Below are 15,689 nucleotides of genomic sequence, written 5' to 3'. Positions count from 1 at the left end.
CTATAGGATTGAGGTCAGGGCTTTGTGATGGCCACTCCAATACCTTGATTTTGTTATCCTTAAGCCATTTTGCCACAACTTTGGAAGTATGCTTGGGGTCATTGTCCATTTGGAAGACCCATTTGCGACCAAGCTTTAACTTCCTGACTGATGTCTTGAGATGTTGCTTCAATATATCCACAAAATTTTCCATCCTCATGATGCCATCTATTTTGTGAAGTGCACCAGTCCCTCCTGCAGAAAATTACCCCCACAACATGATGCTGCCACCACCGTGCTTCATGGTTGGGATGGTGTTTTTCGACTTGCAAGTCTCCCCCTTTTTCCTCCAAACATAACAATGGTCATTATGGCCAAACAGTTCTATTTTTGTTTCATCAGACCAGAGGACATTTCTCCAAAAAGTACGATCTTTGTCCCCATGTGCAGTTGCAAACCGTAGTCTGGCTTTTTTTATGCCGGTTTTGGAGCAGTGGCTTCTTCCTTGCTGAGCGGCCTTTCAGGTTATGTCGATATAGGACTTGTTTTACTGTGGATATAGATACTTTTGTTCCTGTTTCCTCCAGCATCTTCACAAGGTCCTTTGCTGTTGTTCTGGGGTTGATATACACTTTTGGCACCAAAGTATGTTCATCTCTAGGAGACAGAACGCATCTCCTTCCTGAGCGGTATGACGGCTGCGTGGTCCCATGATGTTTATACTTGCGTACTATTGATTGTACAGATGAACGTGGTACCTTCAGGCATTTGGAAATTGCTCCCAAGGATGAACCAGACTTGTGGAGGTCAACAATTTCTTTTCTGAGGTCTTGGCTGATTTCTTTTGATTTTCCCATGATGTCAAGCAAAGAGGCACTGAGTTTGAAGGTAGGCCTTGAAATACATCCACAGGTACACCTCCAATTGACTCAAATTATGTCAATTAGCCTATCAGAAGCTTCTAAAGCCATGACATAATTTTCTGGAATTTTCCAAGCTGTTTAAAGGCAGTCAACTTGGTGTATATAAACTTCTGACCCACTGGAATTGTTATACAGTGAATTATAAGTGAAATAATCTGTCTGTAAACAATTGTTGGAAAAATGACGTGTGAAGCACAAAGTAAATGTCCTAACCGACTTGCCAAAACTATGGTTTGTTAACAAGAAATTTCTGGAGTGATTGAAAAACGAGTTCTAATGACTCCAACCTAAGTGTATGTAAACTTCCAACTTCAAACCCAGGGTCATTACACAACTCCCGCCTTTCAAAGAGCACAACCTGGTTTTAGCTTGCGACTCAGTGTCTTACAGGAATGTGCTCACTGGCCACTGCCAGTTGTGATACAGCCCAGGATCAAACCAGGGTCTGTAGTGACACCTCTAGCACTGTGATGCAGTGCCTTAGACCACTGAGCCACTCAGGAGCCCACGTATAGGGATAAGGTGACTAGGCATCAGGATATATGGTAAACAGATTAGCAGCAGCGTATATGATGATTCTAGGCTATGTGAGTGGGTGTGTGTGTTTAGAGTGTCAGTGTGCATGAGTGTGTCGGCCCTGTGAGTGTGCATAGAGACAGTGCAAAAATATCAAATGAATGAATCACTGGTTGCGTTAGGTTTCTCAGAAACATTCAATTTACATAAAAAATAGAGATTTGGTTGTAAAAAAAGCTAACTGCTCCCAATGTTAGGGTTTACAGTAGGGACGTCCCAAGGATCCCTGAAAGCACTAACCGTTAGAGTTGAGGCTTTTATTTTGAAACGCTCACTGTAAAGCAACCGGAAGTACACTTTAATTGGAGCTTTGAACAATCGACGTCATCCAGCGGTACCAGCCTACTGCTGCTGTTCCAAAGCAAGCACAAGTCTCAACTTTTCTCAAAGACGATAGATAACAAACCGGGTTGATTAAGGAAAGAGTGCGAGTCAACTGCACTTTTATACTCTCATTAAGGTTAATTGCAAGTGGAGTAATGTCATTTTGTTCCTTCTTCGGTGGTGAGGTCTTTAAAGACCACTTTAAAACTGGTAAGAGGCTCCTCAGCTAGCTAAGATAGCGTTGCAAGTTAGTCAGTTACAGTAGCTACAGTATCTTAGCGAACTTGTAAACATGAGATTAGTCAGTAAAAGTAACTTCTACATCTGCTTTTCCTGCTGTTTGGAGTTTTAGGCTGGGTTTCTGTATAAGCACTTTGTGATATCTGATGTAAAAAGGGTTTTATAAATACATTTGATATGATTTGGGACGTCGTGGCACATAACTATAACGTCTGTGGTATCTTTTACAGTAACGTTAGTCCAACTGTGTCCTAAAATGGACTATGACCTAACTTATGCTTATTAATCAGTAGCTAACTAAAATTAGCATGCTTTTGTAATCACTGATTACACAAGGGCCACGTTCAGTTGCCAAACGTTTTCGAACGTTGCAGATAGAAATACCATGAATAGAGCCGACGTGAGTCCTTATTCTACATGTCAGAGAGACATGTTTGCTCTACATAGCTAACATGTTTCTATCTGAACGTTCCAAAACGTTGCATACTGCTGAACGCGCCCCTGGCTTTTACCAAACCGTCATGGAAGATTGAACCACCAGCCATTTGTTAAACTGTAGCAACTTATTCTACTGTGCCAAGAAAACAAATGTAAACCAAACGTTAGTAGTTGCAGTAACTATAAAGTATAATTGAAAATAGAAAATGTATTATGTATAAGTATACAATGTAGCGCCTATACAAGTATATTCAGATCTTAATGTGGCCACTTATGTCATCATTTCTCCTAAATGTAGGTTTTGACATGTCCTCCTGTAACATCACTCAAAGAGAATGTGTTGAACATGGATCCCTCCCATGTATAGATGACAAACCGGTTTGGTTAAGGAAATAATGCCAGTCAACTGCACTTTTCTCCTCTCATTGAGGATTATTCCTGGTGGATTAATGATGTTTTCACTGGTCAAATCATCCTGTAACTTCACTCAAAGAGAATGTGTTGAACATAGATCCTAGATCTACTTTTGGCTAATCTCACTGTAATCTTCTATCTCCCCAGGGTTATATGTGTGTGCCCAGTGTGGCCACCAGCTGTTCTCCAGCAGATCTAAGTACGAGCATTCCTCCCCCTGGCCTGCCTTCACTGAGACCGTCCTCCAGGACAGTGTGTCCAAGCACGAGGAGAGACCTGGGGCATTCAAGGTGAGATCCTCTCAGTTTGGGCGTGGAGTTACATTGGACCAGAGTTGTGAAGTTTAGCTTAGGTACAGATCTAAGATCAGCTAAGCTTCCTCTTCCCCAATCGTAACCATTAGTGGGGGAAATGCAAAACTAACCCAAGATCATTGTCTATGGCACTGGTCACCAACCGATTGACTGGTCGATCTTCTAGGCATTTGTAGTCGATCACAACATTTCTGTAGAAAAGCCAATGATAAAGGCTTGGGCTCCTTTATTTAATTTTTTTATTCGACTTTGTGCTTTGGGCAGAAGGTGCACTTGATTCAGAAGCCCTGCGTGCCGGGTAGGCAAAGAGTTCCCATTTTAAATGACTTCATTTGTCTGAAGGGACAAACTGCTTACCCGGTGGACCAGGAGAGCTGTGGCTAAATCAAGTGCTCCTACTGTGCTAGCCAATCAGATGGCTCAAATCACCTGGTACAGCTTCCACGACCCCACAGCAAAGTTTGATAGTAGCGTTAGCCGTGACCAGAGAGAAACTGTCAGGGAATACCGCAGAGCTGCTGTTTTTATGGTTGACTTCATGTTGAAGTTTTTATTCAGCACTGTCAACACTGTTTTTATTCAACACTTTTACAAAACATAAACACGCTTCTCCTTCATTCCACTCGCGCTGCAGCTGCAATGCGTTAGTAGCCAAGTGTGTTGCTAGGCCTGCGTTTTTATTATTAGCAGCTCATGTCTATTTTAATATCGATGAATATTTCACTTTCTCTGGTCATAAGAACAGCATGAGTTTGTGCATGAGGCAGAAATAATGCGGTGCGACTCGAATTTCACAATCAGTGGGAGGACAGTGTCCCCTCTGGTCAGTGTCCCCTCTGGTCAGTGTCCCCTCTGGTCAGTGTCCCCTCTGGTCAGTGTCCCCTCTGGTCAGTGTCCCCTCTGGTCAGTGTCCCCTCTGGTCAGTCTCACTGGAGGAAAGTAGAGAGCAGGGACCGTGATAGATGAACGCTCTGATGCAGGTACTATTAATTAGTCCAGTAAAATAAAAAAGCTAATTATTTCAATTAATGCTCAACAATGCCTCGCAACTGATCTATTTTGTTATCAAAGCTTGAGTTTTGAAATATAATATGGTCTGAGAAGAACAATATTGGCAGGCCAAGCATATAGCCAAATATGCTGTGATAATGTATTCGGTCTACTGCACAAAAACGTAATTCCTACAGAACTATTTTTTATAAAGTTAAGTCATATTTTTTTTATAATCTGAGCGGTAAATTTTGGCTTGCTTTTTGACCGAGAAAGTGATCTTGACTCAGAAAAGATGGGTGACAACTTAACCCTCCTCCATAGAGGCGTCCCTCTGTTGACTGTTCATTGCTAAGTAGTTGTCTGCTTGTGGTCAATGCACTGATGAGCCAATGTTCATTTCAACAGGATGTGTGTAGGGTATTGCATTCAATTTCTGCATTTGTAAGCAGTGTTTCATTTTCAACCTGGGAAGGTCCTAACGATCATGTTTGATACGTTGATTGTGCATTGAACAAACATATAAGCGCAACATGTAAAGTGTTGGTTTCATGAGCTGAAATAAAAAATCCCAGACATTTTCCATAGGCATAAAAAGCTTATTTCTGCAATTGGCATGCTGACTGCAGGAATGTTCACCAGAGCTGTTGCCAGATAAATAATGTTAATTTCTCTACCATAAGCCGCCTCCAACGTCATTTTAGAATATTTTGTACGTCCAACCGCCTCACAACCACAGACCAAGTGTATGGTGTTGTGTGGTGGAACGGTTTGCCGATGTCAACGTTGTGAACAGAGTTTTATGAATGAAAACACTTTTTTTCTTGATAAAAATTTGGCACATAGAATTGACTATACTGTTGTATGGAAAGATGGAATCTGATAGTTGTGTGTTTCAGGTCCGATGTGGGAAGTGTGGAAACGGACTGGGTCATGAGTTTGTGGGCGACGGGCCAAAGAAAGGACTCTCACGTTTCTGAATATTCAGCAGCTCACTGAAGTTCGTCCCTAAAGGTACGGGTTCACTTAAACTATGTAGTCACGGAATGTCAAGCCAATTTGATTAGATAATAGTCAAAACATGTCAATGTCTCTGGTTGATACCTAACCAATCTGACTGAGCACACGTTAACCACTGGATAGTTAATGTTACACTTAAAAACGTTGATGAATTAAAATGTTGTCCTGTCTCTCTCCACAGATAAGGTAGATGGACAGTAAGATGAGCAGCAGGGGTATGGAGTCACAGTGGTGGTAGAGCAGTAGGATTGTCTGGAGTCTCTGTGCTTCTGAAGGTGTGGAGGACAGTGGATGAAGTGTCCTGTGATAAAGCCCACTCTGGGACCTCCAGGACACTGATGGTCAATGTCTTCACTGGACAAGGACAGGGCAACTCCGACCAAATAGTCAGCTACATTATGCAATAATACACAATCATAATATAACAATGATACACAATCATAACAATAATACACAATCATAACACAGACAAGTACAAGGAGTTACACAATTACACAAAGATATTCTGTCACTTAATCATTGTTTTATTTTTTATCTTAACATTGTCAGTGAAATGGGGGATCACTATGTAGCCTTCATAGTGTTGAATGTAACTTCAAGATGTCCTAATTTATATATAGTAATGAAAGCAAACAAAAGTGTTTCAATCTACCAATGTATGTTAATCAGTTCTATCAATGATGTTATGAGCATCTTAAAGATTTACAGTGATGTAAATAAAATCTCTATCGTCTTAACGGTCACAATGTGTAATACGCTAAAAAAAAGAGAAATGAAACTGAGCAATAAAGGTATACTTTTATAGAAGATTACATTGTTTATATTTTTATGGGCACAACATTAACAAGTGTGCCATGAAAATAGTTTTTCAGCCATCTTTATGACAAACACATCAGTCATGCCAGTATTTTACTGTACTTACCTCATGAGATTAGCAGACCTGATAATACTCAATCGTTAATATAAATACTTAATCAATACTCAGGTTATAATACTCAATGAGAGCTGTCTAGCTGTGGCACTGCTGAACAGAACTCATGTTGTTTCACATCTTTCACAGTAACAGTTTTTTATTTATTTGATGCATTATACTCCCACCTTGTGGCAGACATGAGCATTACCCAATCAGGACGGGCTTGTCAGTTGGTCTGGCAGTGAATGTGGGCTAGACTCACACATATCCAACCCTCCAAAAATGCTAACCTGATATTTGTGCGTCTAACTTTATCACTTATCATTATTCCTGATTCATTAAGGACTATATGTAATCATGGTAGCATCCACATTCATGTAGAATTGTTTAGAAACATATTACATTCTTATTTACAATAAATATGACACAATACGTTATTTACCATTAATTTCTATTGGGCACAAAATAATCTGAAACGCATCCAAAACAAACAGCAAATGCATCCAACAAGTTAGTCACAAGCTTGATGTAATCATTACTAACCTGAATGAGGGAGACTCATATCTCCCTCATTAACTTTAAGCATCAGCTGTCAGAGCAGCTTACAGATCACTGCACCTGTACATAGCCCATCCACCTACCTCATCCCCATATTGTTATTTTGTGTTGTTGTTGCTCCTTTGCACCCCAGTATCTCTACTTGCACATTCATCTTCTGCACATCTATCACTCCAGTGTTTAATTGCAAAATTGTAATTACTTCGCCACTTACGGCCCATTTATTGCCTTACCTCACCTCCCTAATCTTACCTCATTTGCACACACTGTATATAGACTTTTCTATTGTGTTATTGACTGTACGTTTGTTTATTCCATGTGTAACTCTGTTGTTGTTTGTGTCTCACTGCTTTGCTTTATCTTGCCAGGTCGCAGTTGTAAATGAGAACTTGTTCTCAACTGGCCTACCTGGTTAAATAAAGGTGAAATAAAATAATAGAAAACATTGTGTGCTAGGAATATAGGACCAATTACTAAACTTCTGACTATAATACACATATAAGTGAATTTGTCCCAATACTTCTGGTCTCATAAAATGGTGGGAGTATCTACAAAAACTGCTATAAATTCTAAATAATTCACCGAATATGGATGGAAATACCCTCAAAGCCATTGAATCACTTCAAATCCAAAGTGCTGGAGTACAGAGCCAAAACAACAACACATGTCACTGTCCCAATACATGTAGAGCTCACTGTATGTTCAGAATGGAGATATGAGCTCTTCTCTCAGACCATCCACCAGGACAGTGTGTCCAAATCCCCTGAGAATTGGGGGCCAGTGAAGGTGTGTTGTGTGTGCAGTCAGAGAGGGACTGATTCACCCTTACGTCCTATAGGAGACCTAACGTGTGTAGGGGTTGTTTGTGACTTTGTGTGATTTGTTGGCAATAGAGGTTTTAGTTTTCCACCAACTAATTTTACAACAGAAGGTATTTAACATGTTTTTATGTGTCCCCTTTTAACAAGGATACAGAACTTTAAAACAGAGGGAATCCTTTCTGGATGTAGTTTGTTTCAGGTCTGTTGTGTGGAAATGAACTGGGTCATGAGTTCTTATACCACGGAGCAAGAGAGGGACTCCTGCTCCTGAATATTCAGCAGCTCACTCACATTCACCCCTGAAGGTGGGAATTCAGTGTGTTTGACCTCTGTGAGCAGAAAGAGTTATCCTGTGTAGAATATAACTCATTTGAAAAACAACACAAAGACACTAATGGAGGATTAAGGATGGTCTTTTTGTATACTCCTCTGATATAGAGTACTACAGAATATACTCTTACTCTGACCCTGCTCCCCAGCTCCCCTCTCCAATGTTAAGGTAGATATATATATATACAGTAAGGTGAACAGCAGGGGTATGGAGTCACAGTGGTGGTAGAGCAGTAGGATTGTCTGGAGTCTCTGTGCTTCTGAAGGTGTGGAGGACAGTGCATGAAGTGTCCTTGGATAATAGCCTAAAAAGTAGTTAGATTGGCTTTTATAACACATAAGCCAATAGCCATCTATTATACATTAAATACAGTGCTACTGCTTTTTATTAAATACAAGTCATCACGTATGACAATGAAACACTAAATTAGTGAATAATTGCCAAATAATCCTCTGTTAAAGTTTAATTCGGGGACTGTCTGCGTATTTTCATTGTTTTATCAATGTTTATTCACTTCTGAATCTGTCTCTTCAGCCAGCGAGTGGGTCTTAGTTTATGATCCGTAGTAAAGAGTGACTTTGGTGTTGAATTACATTACATAGCCACTTCCACTGGAGACTGGAAAGTCCCGCCTATTTCATTCGCTGAAAAGCCCGTCACTTCTTGGCAGACAGATACTCAAACGAAGCACAACACTGGAAATCTATCTGCATCCACATAAACTAGTCCTGGCATCGTTCTATGACAAACACAGAAGGTTTTATATTGAATTCAATAGAAGAAAACAGAGACAGAGAGAGAGAAACAGCCAGTTCCTTAATGTATCCATTGGCTGTATTATACAGCCCAAACATTAAGGAACTGACAATCTCTATCTCCTCTCTCTCTCTCTGTTTTCTTCTATTCAATTATAGGTAGCCTAATATTTAATCCCTTAGCTAAGTGGGCAGGGGGGAACACTACAAATATGTAATTAGGCTGTTTTAATGTATTATATAAGCCAATTGTCATCTATAAGGAATTTATTGAGTGATTTTCTTCTTTGTCAAATATAAATGTTTATTGATTCACAACTAGGATCTGATGGGTAACACTTTATTTGAAGGGTCCATAATAAACCATCAGGTGAATGGGCAAGACAAAATATTGAAGTGCCTTTGAACGGGATATGGTAGTAGGTGCCAGGGGGGTGCGTTTTTCACGCTCCACAGTTTACGGCATGTATCAAGAATGGTCCACCACCCATAGGACATCCAGCCAACTTGACACAACTGTGGGAAGCATTGGAGCTTTCAATACCTTGCAGAGAGCATGCCCTGATTAAATTGACGCTGTTCTGAGGGCAAAAGGGGGGGGTCAGCTTTTCTGTGATGTTTTCTGTGTTATAGGTGGCAGAGATGTGTCATTCAGTATATTGGACATTTCTGTGATGTTTTCTGTGTTATAGGTGGCAGAGATGTGTCATTCAGTATATTGGACTTTTCTGTGATGTTTTCTGTGTTATAGGTGGCAGAGATGTGTCTGTCAGTATATTGGACTTTTCTGTGATGTTTTCTGTGTAATAGGTGGCAGAGATGTGTCATTCAGTATATTGGACTTTTCTGTGATGTTTTCTGTGTTATAGGTGGCAGAGATGTGTCTGTCAGTATATTGGACTTTTCTGTGATGTTCCCGAGCTCTGTGTTCTGTCTAATTCCTCCCCCTCCTGTTGACAAGGAGCTGCTGGCGTGGTATAATCTCAGACTCTCTTGCTAACGGCTGGTCCTCCCTGTTTACCTGACCGGAGAAAACGCTCACGGGTGAGTCACACTCGATAAATCCTGCGTATCGGGATTCAACCAGTTTTCTCTGGTCAAAGGCAGGCGTTCAGCACTTCGTCTGGGCAAAGGACTAACGCTCAACAGGCTAGACTCCCAGTGCTCCTTTAAGTGTGCCTTAAACACCAAGCCCCTTTTGGTTTCCTGCTTGAGCCCACAATAATGGTCTGGTAACGGACTACCTATGGTAGAGCCCCTTAAGCTAAGGTTGTTATCAGGGTTCCCTTTTCTCCTGAACACTTTATTCAACCAATAGAGTAACTAGTTAGTGAAAACCAGTAAGACTTCATGTTTGGTTTCACAAGTGATATATTTTATTAGTTTTTTCAATACAACTTGGTTCTTTCAGAAGAGGTTGTTTGCTTCTTAACTCTCTCACAAAACCTTTACAATGACTTTTAATAGTTCTATCTTACCCTATAGCTTTCCTCATTACAACACTTCAAGGTGTCAACGCCCCAAATTCTGCACTCTTCTGGTAATTTAGCCCATGTCGTCCTCAAGTAAAGTTATACAACACATCATTCCCTTCACATGTGATGCTGTTAAACAAAGTTAGATGACACATTTTCCCCTTCACACATAACGACGACCCGCGGTGATGTCTCCTCCAATGGCCACCTGCTGTTCTACAGCTCTATCAGCTCTGACCCAGGGCTTGAGATCAACAGGTTGCTTCCATATAAGGTGAACTTCCACACTCCGGCAGCAGAATATCTGTACTTTAAATGGGTCATGCTGTATTCCAGCTGCTCGAGGCTGGCTCTTCTTCTGCTGCTGCTGCTGATGATTTTTCTTCTTCTGATTCTTTGTTTTTACGACCGGCAGAGTCCTGCTGGGGGACTGGAGGAGTCATTAGGTCACCAGGACTTGGGCCAATCATGACAACCCCTCCATGGAGTCATCCAATGGTTGTGAATCCTGTGACCTTGCCTCGTCCAAAAACATTCCTTTACCCCGACCCCCAATAGTCTCTTCATGTATACTAAAAATAAATAGAAACTCAACTTGCAACAATTTCAAAGTTTGTGCTGACTTACAGTTCATATAAGGGAATCAGCCAATTTAAATAAATACATTAGGCCCTAATCTATGGATTTCACATGACTGGTCAAAGAAACCTTAAAAAAGGTAGGAATTTATATTTTATGAATGTTTTAAAAAGGTTGGAATAAACCTTTACATTTACTTGGTTTCCTCTCGTAAAACCATGCTCACTACAAGTTTAGACAGCTGGCCCTAGACTCATTTACCAATCGAGCTTTAGCTGACATGGGCTAATTGAGGGACTGCTGATGCACAACCAAATTACGAAATTGCACCTTCTGTACCACAGACCACAGATGATGTATTAGGTGTTTGGCAATGTACCAGTAGTGATTCTTCACCAACAGTGTTTGCTTGAATCACTTTACTGTGGCATTTATAAATGAACTACTTCATAACTATACATCTTGGGCTGTTTGGGAGGGTGCACCATTCTAGAACATTTAGATAGAAAGTGTGGAACAGGCATGGTTCTCAGTCATAAACAGTAGGGCATCATGTGAGCTACTCTATACATTGCATTTCTATATGGAACATCGCCCCTCCCCACTTAGTAGACCCCTGTTCAAACCCTGACTATCCTACAAGTTCTCCCTTAAAGTACATACGTTCAGAATGTGGATATGAGCTCTTCTCCAGCAATTCCAAGTTTGAGCATTCCTCCCCATGGCCTGCCTTTTCCAACACTAACAAACAGCCTATTTATAGACTTTGACTCATTGGTCATGTGCTGCACTACAGCACCACCACTGTTCTGAGCCATCTGGCAAACTTTTCTAACTGCATCAAGAGTATAAGCGTTCAGCTCAGAGAGGACATTTGCTGAGAACCCAGAGTTGGGCTACAAGACATTGTAGGCTACCAAGAGTTGAAATGGGTCTTCCAGCCTAGAGTAGGCAACACCTTTTCTGTGTTATCGTGTATGGTTTAGCTGATATGAAGGAAAAGACATTGTCCAGTTATGGCAGAATAGCAAAATGGCCACCATGATGATGATGTGTGACATCGTACATGGCACCATAGTTATCCACCGCCATCAAAACACACCTTTTCTGTTATCATGTTTTCTGTGTTCTAGTCATCTGCTGGCAGAGACAATCCTAGACGGACATGCTGCACTTATGCTGAGGAAGGCTTTTATCATGGGTCATCCTATATCTTCCCGGCAGCTCAGAGAAGACGCAGGTAAAAACATTGATTATTTTCCTGTTCCCTCATCTTACAGTAGATACTGTAGATCTTTAGCATCTCTTACAAAAGTAACAATTTCACTAAGTTTGTCTTAGTCGCTGAGTTTGCCTGTATGTTGTATTAGGAGTATTTTACAAAAAAACTAAGATACAGTATATACAGTATATTTCTCACCAGTCCACCATTGATATGGTCTCAGAATATCATCATTTTGAATAATGGAGCATCAGAGCCAGACTAATAGAAAACGTGTTTTGTTACCAGAATACTGTTATCAACACTTGCTTTCAGGCGACTTGAAGCTAAATGCCTTGAATGTGTGGGACAATTTGGGGCTTTATCAAAAATGGACTAATGAAAAAAAAAAATGTTTTACATAAAAATACAAATATATAATAGCTTTGTGAGTAAAATGCCACTTTAAAGTTCACATTTTCCCTATTTGAAACTATGTACCTGTTCTAGGATTGGCCGCACCATATACCGATGGTAACATTGACATGTCTGATGAAGGAACAAGGTGCTACTACAGAGATGGCTACATTGAGCTGGTCAAAGCATACCACAAGAAGGGCATAATCAACAAGAATCAAGCAAAAAAGCTCATTTCATGGGTGGAAAGAGACATGCACCTGGACCGGGATACCCAAGAGTATGAGGAGATCCTTGATTACATTAAACGGCATTTTCATGTTTTCCGGTGGTAGAAATGACAAACAAACTCAGACAATACAGAGTAAATACAGATTGTGTACTCTAACAGGAGTTCCCAAGTTAAAAACATTTCTATGATATGCAAATTATGGAATACAGTATTGTTGGAATCTAGCTTGAAATATACTTATTCATGTTACCATTCTAGAACTCATTGATTACTTTACATGTATAAGGAATACATATGTTGGGGTCAAGGAAGGGTAGATAGGGACTTATGGAAAGTTACTGAGTGTAGAAAGTTCATATTCTGTTCCATGTTTCTAAGGAGGGAGGCGAAGGGCAATAGTTAGTCTCTGATAAGGCAGGCCAGCTGCGGAACTAGGGAGGAGCGAGGAATGTGTCTCGAGGTCAAGTCAACAGATGAAGTGAGAAGAAACCTCTGGGAGGCAGGCCAGAGAGACCCACCACAACGACTCTCCTACTACAGTCCTATCTCACACATACACTTCCACGCATAAAGCAGGGCTATGACTACACCAGGGAGAGGAACCAATTAAGTTCCTGCCTAGCAACAGAGATGTATTGGCTGTCTAGATGTGTAAGGACATGACCCCACATATTAGAAGGTTATAAATATATGTGCTTGTGTAATCATGCCTTGTCTTTGCAGCTGTATGATCCAGTGGGTGAGTAAACTTGGTTTGAGCATTTTGTAGTCGTCCGTTTGAGTTTTTACTCTGTTTGTTCAGAAACTAACAGTATAAATATCATAATGAGGAGTATAATTTATTGCTGATAATTGTTGCAAAGTTTTTTTGGCCTACTGTATAGTCGGTGCCTGGTTGGTTATGTTCAGCAGTGTACTAGTAGTAGATCCTCTCTGCCTGTTGCATTGGTAAATGTACAGCCTATAGATTCTCTGCAAAATGTTTAGATTTCCTGATTCTCTGCATTTATTGTAATATTATGCAGTATCCACTAGCTCAATGTATGGAAAACCCTTTGTTAAAAGATCAGCTATTTTGGAAGCAGCAGACAGTGAGTGGACATTACTTTCTTATTTGTATTAGATCTTCTGTTTGTCCTGTGTAAAGTTTAGCTGTGTGTAAAACCCTCTACTGTCACAGATCCTTCGTCTACCTGAAGAGTGCAGTAGCAGGTTTCCACCTGTTGGTGGTGCTGTCCTCTTTGATAATACAACTCTGAGGCCCTGGTAGATAATTGTGATTTTGTCCATAATTCCATATAAATATGTTAACCATTTGGCAGATGAAATATAGCCCTCTTACATGAGAGGAAGTCTTCTTTTTTACTTCTGTTCTGTCAAGCAATAGCCACATATTTATGCAACTACTGTAGGAAACGTCTCAGCCTAGGAGTATAGGAGCATCACTAGAGGTGTGATTTCGTCTCCCGCCAGTGGAATATGTTTTGTGCTTTCAAGTAGCTACAGTGCCTTCAGAAAGTATTCCTACCCCTTGACTTATTCTACATTTTGGTGTTTTACAGCCTGAATGAAACATTTATTAAATCGATTTTTTTCTCTCTCACCCATTTACACACAATACCCCATAATGACAAAGTGAAAACGTGTTTTTAGACATTTTTGCTAATTTATTGAAAATTAAATAGAAATATCTCATTAAAATAAGTATTTACACCCCTGAGTCAATACATGTTAGAATCACCTTTGAATGCTGTGAGTCTTTCTGGGTAAGTCTCTAAGAGCTTTGCACACATAGATTATACAATATTTGCACATTATTCTTGAAAAAATGATTTAAGCTCTGTCAAGTTGGTTGTTGATCATTGCTAGACAGCCATTTTCAAGTCTTGCCATATATCCAAGATGACACCTTTTAAATATTGTTTTAAAAACTGTAACTACGCCACTCAGGAAAATTCAATGGCATCTTGATAAGAAACTGCAGTGTATATTTGACCTTGTGTTTTAAATTATTGTCCTGCTGAAAGTGAATTTGTCTCCCAGTGCCTGTTGGAAAGCAGACTGAAAAATATTTTACTTTAGGATTTTGCCTCTTCTTAGCTCTATTCCATTTCTTTTTATCCTAAAAAAAACCTCCCTAGTCCTTGCCGATGACAAGCATACCTATAACATACCTATAACATGATGCAGCCATCCCCATCCCCAACAGTGGTACTCAGTGATGTGTTGTGTTTTCCCCTCATTTCTTTGGCATATTTTTTGCAGTATTACTTTAGTGCCTGATTTCAAACAGGATGTATGTTTTGGAGTATTTTATTCTGTACAGGTTTCCTGTATTGTGCCATCTGGTTTGCTTAATATAAGGAATTAGAAATGATTTATACTTTTACTTTTGATACTTAAGTACATTTTAGCAATTACATTTACTTTTGATACTTAAGTATATTGAAAACCAAATACTTTTACTAAAATCGTATTTTACTGGGTGACTTTTACTTGAGTCATTTTTTATTACGGTACTTTTTCCATCACTAGGTAGTTACCATATAGCCCCCAAAAATGATTTAAAAAGTCCTTTAAAATGAAGTTAAAACATATAGTTACAATAAACCATGTCTAAACAACTCAAAATGTTATATGACCACCTTCAATTTGTCCTCTGTTGTGACATTAAATTTTATGTTAATATTAAGGTTTAATGATTCCCAAATAGACAGGAAAATGATTTTTACTCATTATTTAGTTAGTTCTGTCTTTAAATCTGTAATCAAATTCTAGCAATTTAAATGAAAAACACATATTTTCCTCGTATAATGATAACGAAGTGCCTCGCTATAACATTTTGGGTAAGATTCACAGTAATTTCACTAAATCTAGATAAAAAAGTAATTATCTTATTTGTGTATTATTATAATGTTACCTGCCTCGTGCTCAACAATTATTTAAAAATGTTGTCCAAAACGACACCTTTTTTCTTTTCATTTATTGGTGTCACCCCATAGGACATTATGACACACCAATGGACAATTGTAACAATGTACGCTGAGAGTCGGGAAGCAAGTTCAGGGAGTGAATACATTTAATTAAATGAACAAAACAAGAAACACAAACAGGGCACTGACATGAAACTGAAACAATGACACCTGGGGAAGGAACCAAAGGGAGTGACATATAAGGGCAGGTAATCAA

The 15,689-nt window shown here is 39.7% G+C and overlaps 1 long non-coding RNA gene and 1 pseudogene across 2 annotated transcripts; both read left to right on the top strand.

The window, feature by feature from the left end:
• Positions 1-1,809: 1,809 nt before the first annotated feature.
• LOC115205597 (methionine-R-sulfoxide reductase B1-A-like) lies at positions 1,810-8,616 on the top strand (annotated as a pseudogene).
• A 2,864-nt stretch (positions 8,617-11,480) lies between these two features.
• On the top strand, positions 11,481-13,589 carry LOC115205608 (uncharacterized). 2 transcript variants are annotated; one of them, XR_003880645.1, is made up of 3 exons: positions 11,481-11,597; positions 11,784-11,890; positions 12,362-13,589. It is a non-coding gene; the product is annotated as an uncharacterized LOC115205608 (long non-coding RNA). The 2 variants fall into 2 exon arrangements; XR_003880644.1 differs by having other exon boundaries at positions 11,492-11,890.
• Positions 13,590-15,689: the final 2,100 nt, after the last annotated feature.

The sequence above is a fragment of the Salmo trutta genome, chromosome 1, assembly GCF_901001165.1.
Source record: "Salmo trutta chromosome 1, fSalTru1.1, whole genome shotgun sequence".
In the NCBI taxonomy this organism is placed as follows: domain Eukaryota; kingdom Metazoa; phylum Chordata; class Actinopteri; order Salmoniformes; family Salmonidae; genus Salmo; species Salmo trutta.
Note: the sequence above shows the minus strand (reverse complement) of the source record. Positions and strands in the feature narration are given on the sequence as shown.